We start from the raw sequence: 11588 nt of genomic DNA, 5'->3' as shown, positions 1-11588 counted from the left end.
ATCAAGGAAATGCTTTCTTTGTATAATGTAGAAATGCAGAAGAATGATGAGAGCTGTTATTTTGTGTGCGATGTGGTGTTGTGGGCAGTTTTATTTTTGTGATAAATTGTTTCTTAGGCTTGCCTAGACTCATTTGTCTGAAGAATTTCAATCTCGATAAGTTTAGCTTTGCATCTCAGAAATTTATTATTTAAAATAAAAGACTTAAATAAAAGTCTTCTGCTAATTCAAATAACTCCACTCAGAAGCATTAACAAGTATCAGCTTTGTACTCAGTCTCATGTGCTAAGGGGCATAAAAATAACAATGCCAAGCACATGTAGTGCTTACTATGTATCTAGTATTATTTTAAATACTTTGAATACGTTCATTTATTTAATGTTCACAGCAAACCTGTGAGCAGGCATATTACTATCTCTGCTTTGTAGGCAGAGGGTAGGGGGAACAGAGGCTCAGGAAGGTTAGGTGGTCTTCCCAGGATCTCATAAGCAGAACCATTATTCGAACCTGTTCATTCGAATTCACAATCTATGGTCCCAACCACAAGAACAGGACTTTAGAAGCATAATTCCTGCCTTCATACAGCTCGCAGAATAGCTTACAGACTAGCTGAGAGGCTAGAGTTGCACAGAGAGACAAATTAGAAAGCAAACACAAGACATTGTTATATTAAATTATGTGTCACATGATGCTGTCTGGACTACAGGTTAACAAAAAGTATTCAAAAGATAGCAAGGTAGCGGAAGGGATATGAGAGAGGTGATGTGTGACTTGGGCCTTTTAGGGCAGTCAGATTTGAATAGACAGGTAAAATAGTAGGACCATCTGTGTGGCACTTGGCCTTGCCTAATGGGACTCATTACTCAAGAAAGTGTTGGTTAAAAAATACCACTAAGCAGGGGTGCCTGGGTTGCTTAGTCGGTTGAGCGTCAGACTTCGGCTCAGGTCATGATCTCCTGGTCCGTGAGTTTGAGCCCCGTGCTGACAGCTCGGAGCCTGGAGCCTGCTTCGGATTCTGTGTCTCCCTCTCTCTCTGACCCTCCCCTGTTCATGCTCTGTCTCAAAAATAAGTAAACATTAAAAAAATTAAAAAAAAAATACCACTAAGCAAAGCAAAGAAATATGTATCATACAAAGAAGACAGACATACAAAGGACACTATTCCAGACCACTAACTAATCATATGGCAATTTGTGCCCCAGTGTCTTCCTTTGTAAGATGTGACTAGTAATTCCCATTTTCCCTTCCTTACAATGTAAACTCATTTTGGAAATTATAAAGTATACATATACAGTGGGGAAATATTTTAAATTATTCATTTTTAAAGAATTTTTAAAATTGCTTGTATATTTATTTATTTAGAGAGTGAGGATGCAAGTATGAGCAGGGGAGGGGCAGAAAGAGAGGGAGAGAGAGAATCCCAAGCAGGTTCTGTGCTGTCAGCACAGACTTCAACATGGGGCTTGATCTCATGAACCGAACCGTGAGGTCATGACCTGAGACAAAATCAAGAGTCAGATGCTTCACCGACTGAGCCACCCAGGTGCCCCAAATTATTCATATTTTTATCTTCTGTCTTCCCAATGACATGAGCTTTGCCCTAGTTACCCAGAGAAGGGAAGGGGAAGGTTAGGGCTACCAGAGGAGGGATGCTGACCAAAAGGAGCATCCACACCAAATCAGGCTGTAGGCTTTAAAGGGAATTGCCTAAATTGCTTTAGCTCCTGTTACACATATCAAGGGCATGCTCTATCTATGGGAGGTCTCCTCCGGAAGGCCTTGTGGAAGAGACTGCCCCTTTTTGTCTTCAAAGATAGTGGGATACAGGAGAGAGAAGGGCATGGGAGAGGAGGGTGAAGAGACAGGGTCCTGTGCTAGCTTTGGCACAGAGGGCAGGAGGCTGATTAGATACATTGGATCCACACTGAGAGTAGGTTTGCTTTGTGGCCAGCTTAGGACACAAGATGGACCTGCTTGTCCTGTGGGGTGCAGGTTGGCCCCATAATTACCTGAGAGTGTTTGGGATCCTGTCCCTGAGGTTATGGTGGTTGGGGTAAGCTGGCCCTGTAATTAAGATAGCAGGTCAGACCTGCCAGGTGGGAAGAGGGAGTTCCAGCCAAACCTTAGAAAAATCTTTGCTGCTAGCTGCAGGTAAGGAGAGGCTCAGGCAGGCAGGGTCCCCCAGTCTGTGTTCTGGTTGAGGCAGGAGAATATATGAGATTAAGAGTCATGCCAGCTTCCATTTCTGCTGAGCAGGCCAGAGGGGCAAGCAGAAAGCAGGTGGACATAGGATGTGATCCCTGGACAAGAATGAGCAGAAGGCCATCCCGTTACTTGACATGTCACCATGAATACTTGGAAATCACATATCTCTCTCTTTCTCCACACTTGCCTTACACCCAGAATTTAGCTTGATGGAAAAGCAGGGAGAAGTGATTTCAGAGATTTAGAAATTTTTATTCTAGGGAGACTGACACTACCTAAAGTCAGTGTTTTGATAATAAGAAAAGACAGAATTTAAACTAGATTGATCATTTAGTTCATTTTTCTACCGACTGTCAAGTGGAAGTTATAGACGATGGAAACCTCAGTTACAGACAAAATAAATGAATTTTCTGTCTTTATCTAGGTTGAAGTATGAACAAAATTGTGTGATCCAGTTATATACAGTGTTACTGTTGTTCAACATTTCTGACTAAGAGTAGCATAGCTACATACTGTATTTTTAAATATTTAAGTGGCATTAACCTTTGACTGGAACAAGATAATATATGTAAAAGTTCCTGGCACATATTAAGTGCTAGGTGAATATTAATTACTTTAATGTTGTTTGGGGTCAATGTCAGGAAACATAACAACTATGTTCTTTGGATCGCAGCTCTTGGTTCTGCATTTAGAGCCTGAATGCTAGGCAAGATGGACCCAGAATAGCATCAGTGCTTTTCCTCTGTGTGATGATGTAAGGAGGTGTGGTCCGGAGCAGAGATTCCCAAACTTGGTCCTGCATCAGAACCATCTGGACAGCTTATTTAAAAATATAGATTATTTCTCCTCTGTTTCTCCTTGTGATTATGATTCAGTATTTCTGGGGGCGGGCCAAGGTATCTTTTGAAAACCATTAAAAAGCTGTTCAGAAGGCATTGTAAGTACCAAGAGGTGCTATGGTACATCTTTAGTTGTTTGCTTCCTTCTTTGATTGTTGTTGACTCTTACACATGTGTGGGTAGACTAGAGACAGTTAGGTTTGATTGTTTTGTTTGTTTGTTTGCTTGTTTGTTTGTTTTTAGGTTTTGTCTATATAAAGTTCTGTGTTTAACCAGCTCAATTCTGTAAATTCCCCCAATTTCAAAACAAAACAGATGTGAGAGATGATGAGGTTTCTTGGTTGAGGGGGGCACAGGTCAAAGAAAACAGCATCTCTTCTTTACTTGAGCAGAACACAAAGTCTCTATCCCAAGAGCAAAGATTAGGTGTGAGTAAAAATCCTTAATCTGAACAGAGACATTTTCTTGTTTTTCTCTCCTTTTTATCCCTGTTTTCAGGTCCCAGAGGTATATTGTTCCTATCAACTCTCAAACAAAGGATTTTTACTGCAGCACAAACCGCAAAGCTGGTAAGGTGTGTGCTAGAATTCCTATAAGAAAATCTTCTTTCTTTGTGGGTCCTGGCACTTTTATCCCACCTCTGCCACCATTTTTAGGGTGCTGCTGCCTTAATGTGGCCTCCCCAGCACTTTCTGAGTCATCCTTTTCTGTTGGTCACCTGACCACACGATGCCCTGGCTGAAGCTGGCAAATGGCCATTGTGCTGAACATAATCGTTCCAGTAAAACATGGCTGATTAGCATAGAAATCTCCATAAGCCTTTCTATTCTAATTTTGCTGTTAGAATTCTGGCCCCTCTCGGAGGTCATGCTAACCTAGTTAAGGCTCTTGGAGAAAATACTGTCGTTCCGGCTCATTGCATTTGCATTAAAATTTATTGTCCTTCAGCTGACATGCTAACCAGCAACCCATCATCTGCAACTTTGTGCAGAGCCTAAACTGCAGGGCATCATCCATTGTGTAAGCTGGAATCTGGAAAGCTCAGTGAAAGTATATGATGGGCACCAGAACAGTAATGTCCTTAAAGTTCTGGCTGTGCCTACTTCACTCTGGATAAAGTGAAAAGATTTTGATGAAAAGCAGGCTCTTGCAAAATGAGAGATGCTAACTGTTGGGGTCCCTCTAGTGTCACACCCAACAGAAACAACATGGTATTGTGAGAGCACGAGTGTCACAGTCAGACAGCCTGGTTGAAATCCCTGCTCCACTCTGCACAGAGTTTGAGGATTTGGGCAGGTTACTTAGGCTTTTTCATGCCATGGTGTATATTTCTATAAAACAGGAGTGATAATAAAATAGTACATAACTCACTGGGTTACCATGAGGCTTAGATGACATCATTCATATACAGTAATATGTTACATATGCTCAATTAATGTTAGCTATTATTATTATTAACTATTAATATTATGCTCGGTCCATGTTAACTGTTTTTCATCAGTAACAATAACAAACCTACAGAATGGTTAATCCTTCATGTGTCTCATTGATACAATTCTTAAAAATCTGAGCACGGAGGAGTGTTGTATGGAAGTGATGAATCATGGGAATCTGCCCCCAAAACCAAGAGCACACTGTGTGCACTGTATGTTAGCCAACTTGATAATATATTATATTAAAAAAAATAAAATGTTGCATGATTCGGAACAACAAAAAAAAGTCTGTCTGAGAAAAGATTATCCAGGTGCTAGGACTACAACAATAAAAGAAAAGGGATGATTTCTACTGCAGCAAATATTACATTCAGAGAGATGGCCTGGAAGTTAATGAGTTACCCATTTCTGGGGGTCCAATAAGAGGGTGGAGATCATTTCTCAGGAATGTTATAGATTTGTTTTTATTGGTTGGGAGATTGTAAATTGCCTAGAACAGTACCTGACACCACATTAGTGTGTAATGGCTTTGTTTATACTCTTGTTATTAGTAATATCATTTCCACCTGTACCTACTTGTATTATCTTGCTTAAATCTCATGATGACCTTTTGAGAAAGATATGATTATCCCATATTACTGATGAGGAAATTAAGGCTTACAGAGGTTAGGTAACTTGCTCAGCGTCACATAGCTTATGTGTGGCAGAAGTACAATTTAAACCAACTATGTAGGCTCTTTTGGAATTCTTATTTGCTTGACTTGATTTATCACAGCCTGTGTCTCTTTTTTTTTTTAATTTTTTTTCAACGTTTATTTATTTTTGGGACAGAGAGAGACAGAGCATGAACAGGGGAGGGGCAGAGAGAGAGGGAGACACAAAATTGGAAACAGTCACAGCCTGTGTCTCTTAAAGCAGTTGCAGAGCTATGAAAAGTCTGTTTTGTTTTTTCTTTTGACTTGTACACTTGAGATCATTATCTTCTTTTAAGGGAGGATTGGACCTCTCAGATGTTTAGATATGAGCAGTGATTTTTTTGAAGGGCCTTGACTATGACATGTTGCAGTGAATTGAATGTTTGTATGTGCCCCCCCTCCCCCCATTCATTTGTTGTACTCCCAACCCTTGATGTGATGATGGTATTGGGAGGGATAGGGCCTTTGTGAGGTGATTAGCTCACAGAGATGGAGCCCTCACAAATGGGCTTAGTGCCCTTATAAGAGAAACCCTGAGCTCTCCCTTCTTCTGCTGTTTGAGATTACAGCAAGGTGACAATCATCTATGAACTAGGAGGTAGCTTCTCACCAGACCTCGAATTTTCTGGTGCCTTTATCTTGGACTTTCCAGATTCTAGATCTATGAAAAATAAAAGTTTATGGCTTAAGAGACTCAGTCTGTGGTATTTTGGCTATTGCAGCCTGAAGTGACTGAGGCACATATCCTCACCCCCAGGAATTCCCTATGAGTTGAGTTATCACTCATTATTTCTTGACTTTGAGAGGGTATCTACGTCACTTCCAGGTTCAGGCAAGACTGTGTCTAATCTTTCCTCAAGAAGGCATCTAATTTTAAAATATTCTTGCAGAAAAGGGGAAATCTATACTTTAAATAAAATTAGACTAAAAAAAAGATCAGAGTTGGAAGAAACTATGAAGATCATTGAAACCAACTCCTCCATTTTGTATTTGAGACAGAGACCAAGGGAAAGGATGGGAATTGCCAAAGTTTACTTGAATAACTATTGTCATGGTGGCCAAGAGTGTAGATTCTGGAGCCAAATGGCTTGGGTTTGAATTCCAGGATATTGCTTCCTAGGTGTGTAACCTCTTTATGCCTCAGCTAACTCATCTGTAAAGTGGTGGTAAGTGAGTTAATTTATATAAAGCCCTTAAAATAGAGACTGGCTCATGGTAAATTATGTGTAAGTATTTACTATTCTTGTTGTTGTTGACAACACTGGGGATTGAGTCCTTGACTAGTCCTCTTTTTATTTCCCTAAATTCTTTCTCACCAAAATCTTCTTTATGTCTAGTTGAGGTTCATCCTGCTTTAGTTTGACCCATGCCCTCTTATTCCATTTTCAGTCTGGATGTATATGTAATTCTTCTGGATATTACCTTTACACATTATAATCGTGGGACTCTGAGATCATGTGGACCTGTGATTGAATTCCAACTTTAACCCCATATAGTTAGTTGGTTTCCCTGTACCTCTGTTTGTTTGCAGACTAGGGTTAAAAAGGAGTATGTACCAAAGCTTATGCACAGCAAAGGAAATAATCAACAAAATAAAAAGGCAACCTGCAGAATGGGAGAAAAATATTTGCAAACTGTATATCGGACAAGAGATTATTATCTAAAATATATAAGGATTATTATATAAAATATATCTACAACTCAATAGCAAAAAAACAAAATAGTCCAATTTAAAAATGAGCAAAGGAATTGAATAGACATTTCTTCAAGAAGATGCACAAATGGCCCACAGGTACGTGAAAATGAGTAATCAACATTAGTAATCATCAGGGAAATGCAAATGAAAACTAGAATGAGATATCACCTCAAGCCTGTTAGGATGGCAGTTATATATGTATAATTAATATATATAATTCTTATATTAATATAGTATAATAATTATATAATATTTATTATAATATAATGTTTATTAACATAATATAATATTTATTATAGCAATATGATATATATTAATATAATGTAATATAAATATAATATAAAATAATATTAATATAATATATAATATATAGTGGAGAAAAGGAATATCACTGTTGGTGGGAATGCAAACTGGTACAGACACAATTTACAACAAACTTAGAAAACAGCATGGAGGGTCCTCAAAAAATTAAAACAGAAGCACTCCATGATCCATTAATCCTTCTTCTGGGTATATTCCCAAAGGAAACGAAATTAATACCTTGAAATGATATCTGTGCTCAGGTGTTCATCACAGAATTATTCACAATAGCCAAGATATGAAAGCAACCTAAATGTCTATCAACAGATAAGTGGATTTTTTAAAAATGCAGTATATACAATGGAATGTTATTCAGCCTTAAAAAAGATAGAAATCTTGCCATTAGTAATAATATGGATGAACCTTGAAGACATCATGCTAAGTGAAGTAAGCCAGTCACAGAAGGACAAATACTACATGTTACCATTTTGATGATACAATCTAAAAAAGTCAAGCTCATAGAAGCAGAGAGTAGAAAGGTGGTTGCCACAGGCCGACAGAAGGTATTAATGGGAGGTATTAGTCAAAGGTACAAAGTTTCATTTACATGGGATGAATAAGTCCTAGAGGTCTGCTGTATAGCATAGGGCCTGACTTACTCCCTTCAGGCTGTTCTAACAAAGCACCACAGACTGGCTAGCTTATAAGCAGCGGAAATTTATAGGTCATAATTCCGGAGGCTACATTTCTGAGATCAGGTGGCCAACATGGTCAGGTGAGGGTCCTTTTCTAGGTCACAGACTTCTTGTTGTATCCTCACATGACATGAAGGACTAGGGATCACTTTTTATTTCCTAAGGGCACTAATCCCATTACTTTTGGGGGTTAGGATTTCAACATATGAATTTGAGGGGCACACAAACATTCAGACCAAAGAGCAGTTCAATATTGTGTTGTATACTTAAAAATTTGCTAAGAGAGTAGATCATATATAAGTATTTTTATCACAAAAAATAATTTGTTATTAAGAGAGTGGGAGGAAACTTTTGGAGCTGATGGATATATTTATGGCATGGTTGTGATGATGGCTCTGTAGGTGTATAATTATCTCCAAATTCAATGTTATATAAATATGTACAGCTTGTTGTATGTGAGTCATACCTCAATAAAATGTTGTTTTTTTAAACAAAACTCTTAGGGCACCTGGGTGGCTCTGTCAGTTAAGCATCCAACTCTTAATTTTGGCTCAGGTCATGATCCCAGAGTCATGGGATTGAGCCCCGGGTTGGGCTCCACACTGGTCATGGAGCCTGCTTAAGATTCTCTCTCTCTCCGTCTGGCTCTCCTCTCCCCACCCCCACCCCCCAAAAATAAAAACAGGAAAAAAACCCCACAATATTCTTAGAGTTATTAGGGTTGCTGATAGGTTTCAATGAGCACATATTCATAAAAGCACTTAGCAAAATGCCTTATACTTGTTAAATACTTAATATATGTCAGTAAATTATTAGTATATTGTTACAGCTCCTTGTGGAATTTTCCAAGTTATAGGAGTATTTTTCTTTTGTAGGTTATTTGAATAGGCTGAGCCATCAGTGAAAAGAGAGGTTTGGTGTCTCACAAATAGGACATCTGAGAATATGAAGTCAATATGACACTCAGGTGAGTTAGATTTATAATTCCCACGAAGGTGTTTAGGCATCCTCAGAGGATCCTAGGGAAACTCATTAAAATGTGGATTACTGGATCCCATCTTATATCTGTTGAATCTGAATATAATAAGGAAGCACATCCTAGAAATATATATGTTTTAAATCTCCCTAGCTATACCTTTTGGGCTACCAGATTTAGGAACCTTGGGATTAGGCAGCCATCTGAATGGAGTGACTTAAGGAGAGCCTAAAGATTTTCTTTTAATATGATGTATTTCATGACCTTCCATTTATACATCTGTTCATCCCTCTGTCTACTTATCCACTGTTAGTGCTCAATGTTTGCCTCATGACCTGCTACTGCTGTGATTAGTACAATAATAAAAGATCGATGTTCCTAAAGAGTTGGTAGTCTCAGGGCACCTGGGTGGCTCAGTCGGTTGAGCATCCAACTTCAGCTCAGGTCATGATCTCTTGGTTCATGAGTTCATGCCCCACATCAGGCTCTGTGCTGACAGCTCAGAGCCAGGAGCCTGCTTCGGATTCTGTGTCTCCCTCTCTCTGCCCCTCCCCTGCTCACACTCTGTCTCTCTCTCAAAAATAAATAAACAATCCAAAAAATTAAAAAAAAAAGAGTTGATAGTCTGAGAGAATGGATGAAATAAGTTTAAATGATATGTGATGAGATACAGAATGGGATGGGGAAAATGAAACACCTCTTGTAGGTTGTGGTGGGAGAATCAGGAAAGGTTTCATTGGATCCAAGGGCATCACTTCCCCTTGGGATGTTTCTCTGATTCTAGCTTCTTTTGCTCCTTACTGTTGGCATTAGGTACCAATCCGATAGGTATCTACAGTGCTCCGACTTACTCTTCACATATTAGAGTTATGTGGTTCTTATGTGGTTTCTTAGGAGCTGAGGACTTGATGAAAATGAGGGCTGCATCTTAATCATCACCTCCCCCTGCCCCTCACCTCCTAGCTAGGCGCCTGGCTATGACTGAACGTCTATACTGAGTGCAATAAACACTGTAGAAGTTGGGTTGTCGTATTGGTTATCTAAAGAGGGGAAGCAGTAGGAGCAGGACTGGAGGAGCAGGGCTGGGACCAGATCATGGAGCACCTGGAATTTGAATCAAGTTTGGGCTTTAGTGTTAAGGCAATGAGCCCAAGACCATTTTGGTAGCCGTATCCATTGTCTGCAAAACAGGTAAAAAAGGGCAAGAACTGTATCTCAAAGTGGGGGAAAGTACAGAGATAATTTTAAGCGTAAACTGTGATGAATTATATAAAATTATGAAGTGAAACAATTATTCCCTTTCCTGTTCCATTTCAATCCCTCCAATTACTTCAAGGAGACAGTTTCAATTAGGTGCTAGCACTCAGAAACCCAATGCTTTCTAATCCTACTTTTTAACAAACAGAAAACACACTGGAGGCTCAGAGCCTTGGCAGGTGTATTAGTTATCTACTGCCATATTAATATAGGTAGCAAACATTCAGAAAACCTCTGTGCCTTCTAGTGATAAACTTTTATTTAGCTCAGGAGCCTGCAAACCAATCATGAAGGTCAATGGTTCCTTTGGTCTCGGACTGGAGTTGCTGTCAACTTTAGTGGTTAGCTTCTCAGCTGTCTTTTAGCTAAGGTACCTGGACTCTGCTTTATATATTTCCTGCATTTTCCCATCAGTGTAATCTGGGCACATTGTCATTGTAGAGGAGTGACCCCAGTCATACAAGAGCTTTTCCTACCTCTGTCTGTGTCAAGGATACTAATGCAGCTTTGGCCAGGGTGAGTTCTATGGTTGGATGCAAAATCAAGGAATGGAGAAATGTACTCTGACTTCTTAGTGAGAGGAACTCAGTCCTTTGGCAAAGAGGGACATGCAGACAGGAAGACATGAAGGAATCATTAATGGTCTAAGTGTATCTAGTATAGCAGGCAAGACTATCCAGCTAGAATTTAGTAGCGTATTTTTCCCTATTATTTTTAAAAACTATCTTTTTGTGGCAGGTGTAAGTTTTCAACTATGGTAGTAATATAAAATTTTCTTCTAAAAAATTTATTTGAGAAAAATATAAGTGGATATAAAAAGAGTATTTTAGGGGCACCTGGGTGGCGCAGTCGGTTAAGCGTCCGACTTCAGCCAGGTCACGATCTCGCGGTCCGTGAGTTCGAGCCCCGCGTTGGGCTCTGGGCTGATGGCTCGGAGCCTGGAGCCTGTTTCCGATTCTGTGTCTCCCTCTCTCTCTGCCCCTCCCCCGCTCATGCTCTGTCTCTCTCTGTCCCAAAAATAAATAAACGTTGAAAAAAAAATTAATAAAAAAAAAAGAGTATTTTAGAAAAAGTAACCCCTATGGTACACAGGTAGGCAAACAACATCAAAGGAAGGGGCATGCTTCGAAAACTGAAGCAGGATGATTGCAGTTGAAACTCTGAACAGAGGTTGCATGCAAAAGACGTTGCAGACTCAGCAGAATAAAGTTAATAACCACATGGGTTCAGCTGAGTTCAGTTAAATAAACATACGTTATAAATGTCAGCAAGCTGCCTGACACAGTGGCAGGTACCAGAAATATAAAGATGAAAAACTCAAAGTCTTTGTTTAAAACTTTAAAGTCACAGTTTATAATCTAGTGGGTGAGAGATGCATCACAGATAACTTGGACTCACTAGGGTAAATTGTATATTTAGTTGATGCACCCTGGGTGCCCCCAGAAAGGATGCTAGGCTTAGGCTGGGAGTGGGCACTGGAGAATGCCCACTG

General features: G+C 39.5%; 1 long non-coding RNA gene across 1 annotated transcript in view; it reads left to right on the top strand.

Annotated features, from left to right (window-relative positions):
- The first annotated feature begins 8733 nt into the window (after positions 1-8733).
- LOC123379848 overlaps positions 8734-11588 on the top strand; it is an 88887-nt gene continuing 86032 nt past the window's right edge. The window contains exon 1 of the long non-coding RNA XR_006584763.1: positions 8734-8830. This is a non-coding gene — a long non-coding RNA (uncharacterized LOC123379848). The remainder of the gene's footprint in view (positions 8831-11588) is intronic.

Source organism: Felis catus, chromosome A1 (assembly GCF_018350175.1).
Source record: "Felis catus isolate Fca126 chromosome A1, F.catus_Fca126_mat1.0, whole genome shotgun sequence".
Lineage (NCBI taxonomy): Eukaryota > Metazoa > Chordata > Mammalia > Carnivora > Felidae > Felis > Felis catus.
The sequence above is the reverse complement of the archived record's forward strand: the minus strand, read 5'-3'. Positions and strand labels throughout refer to the sequence as shown.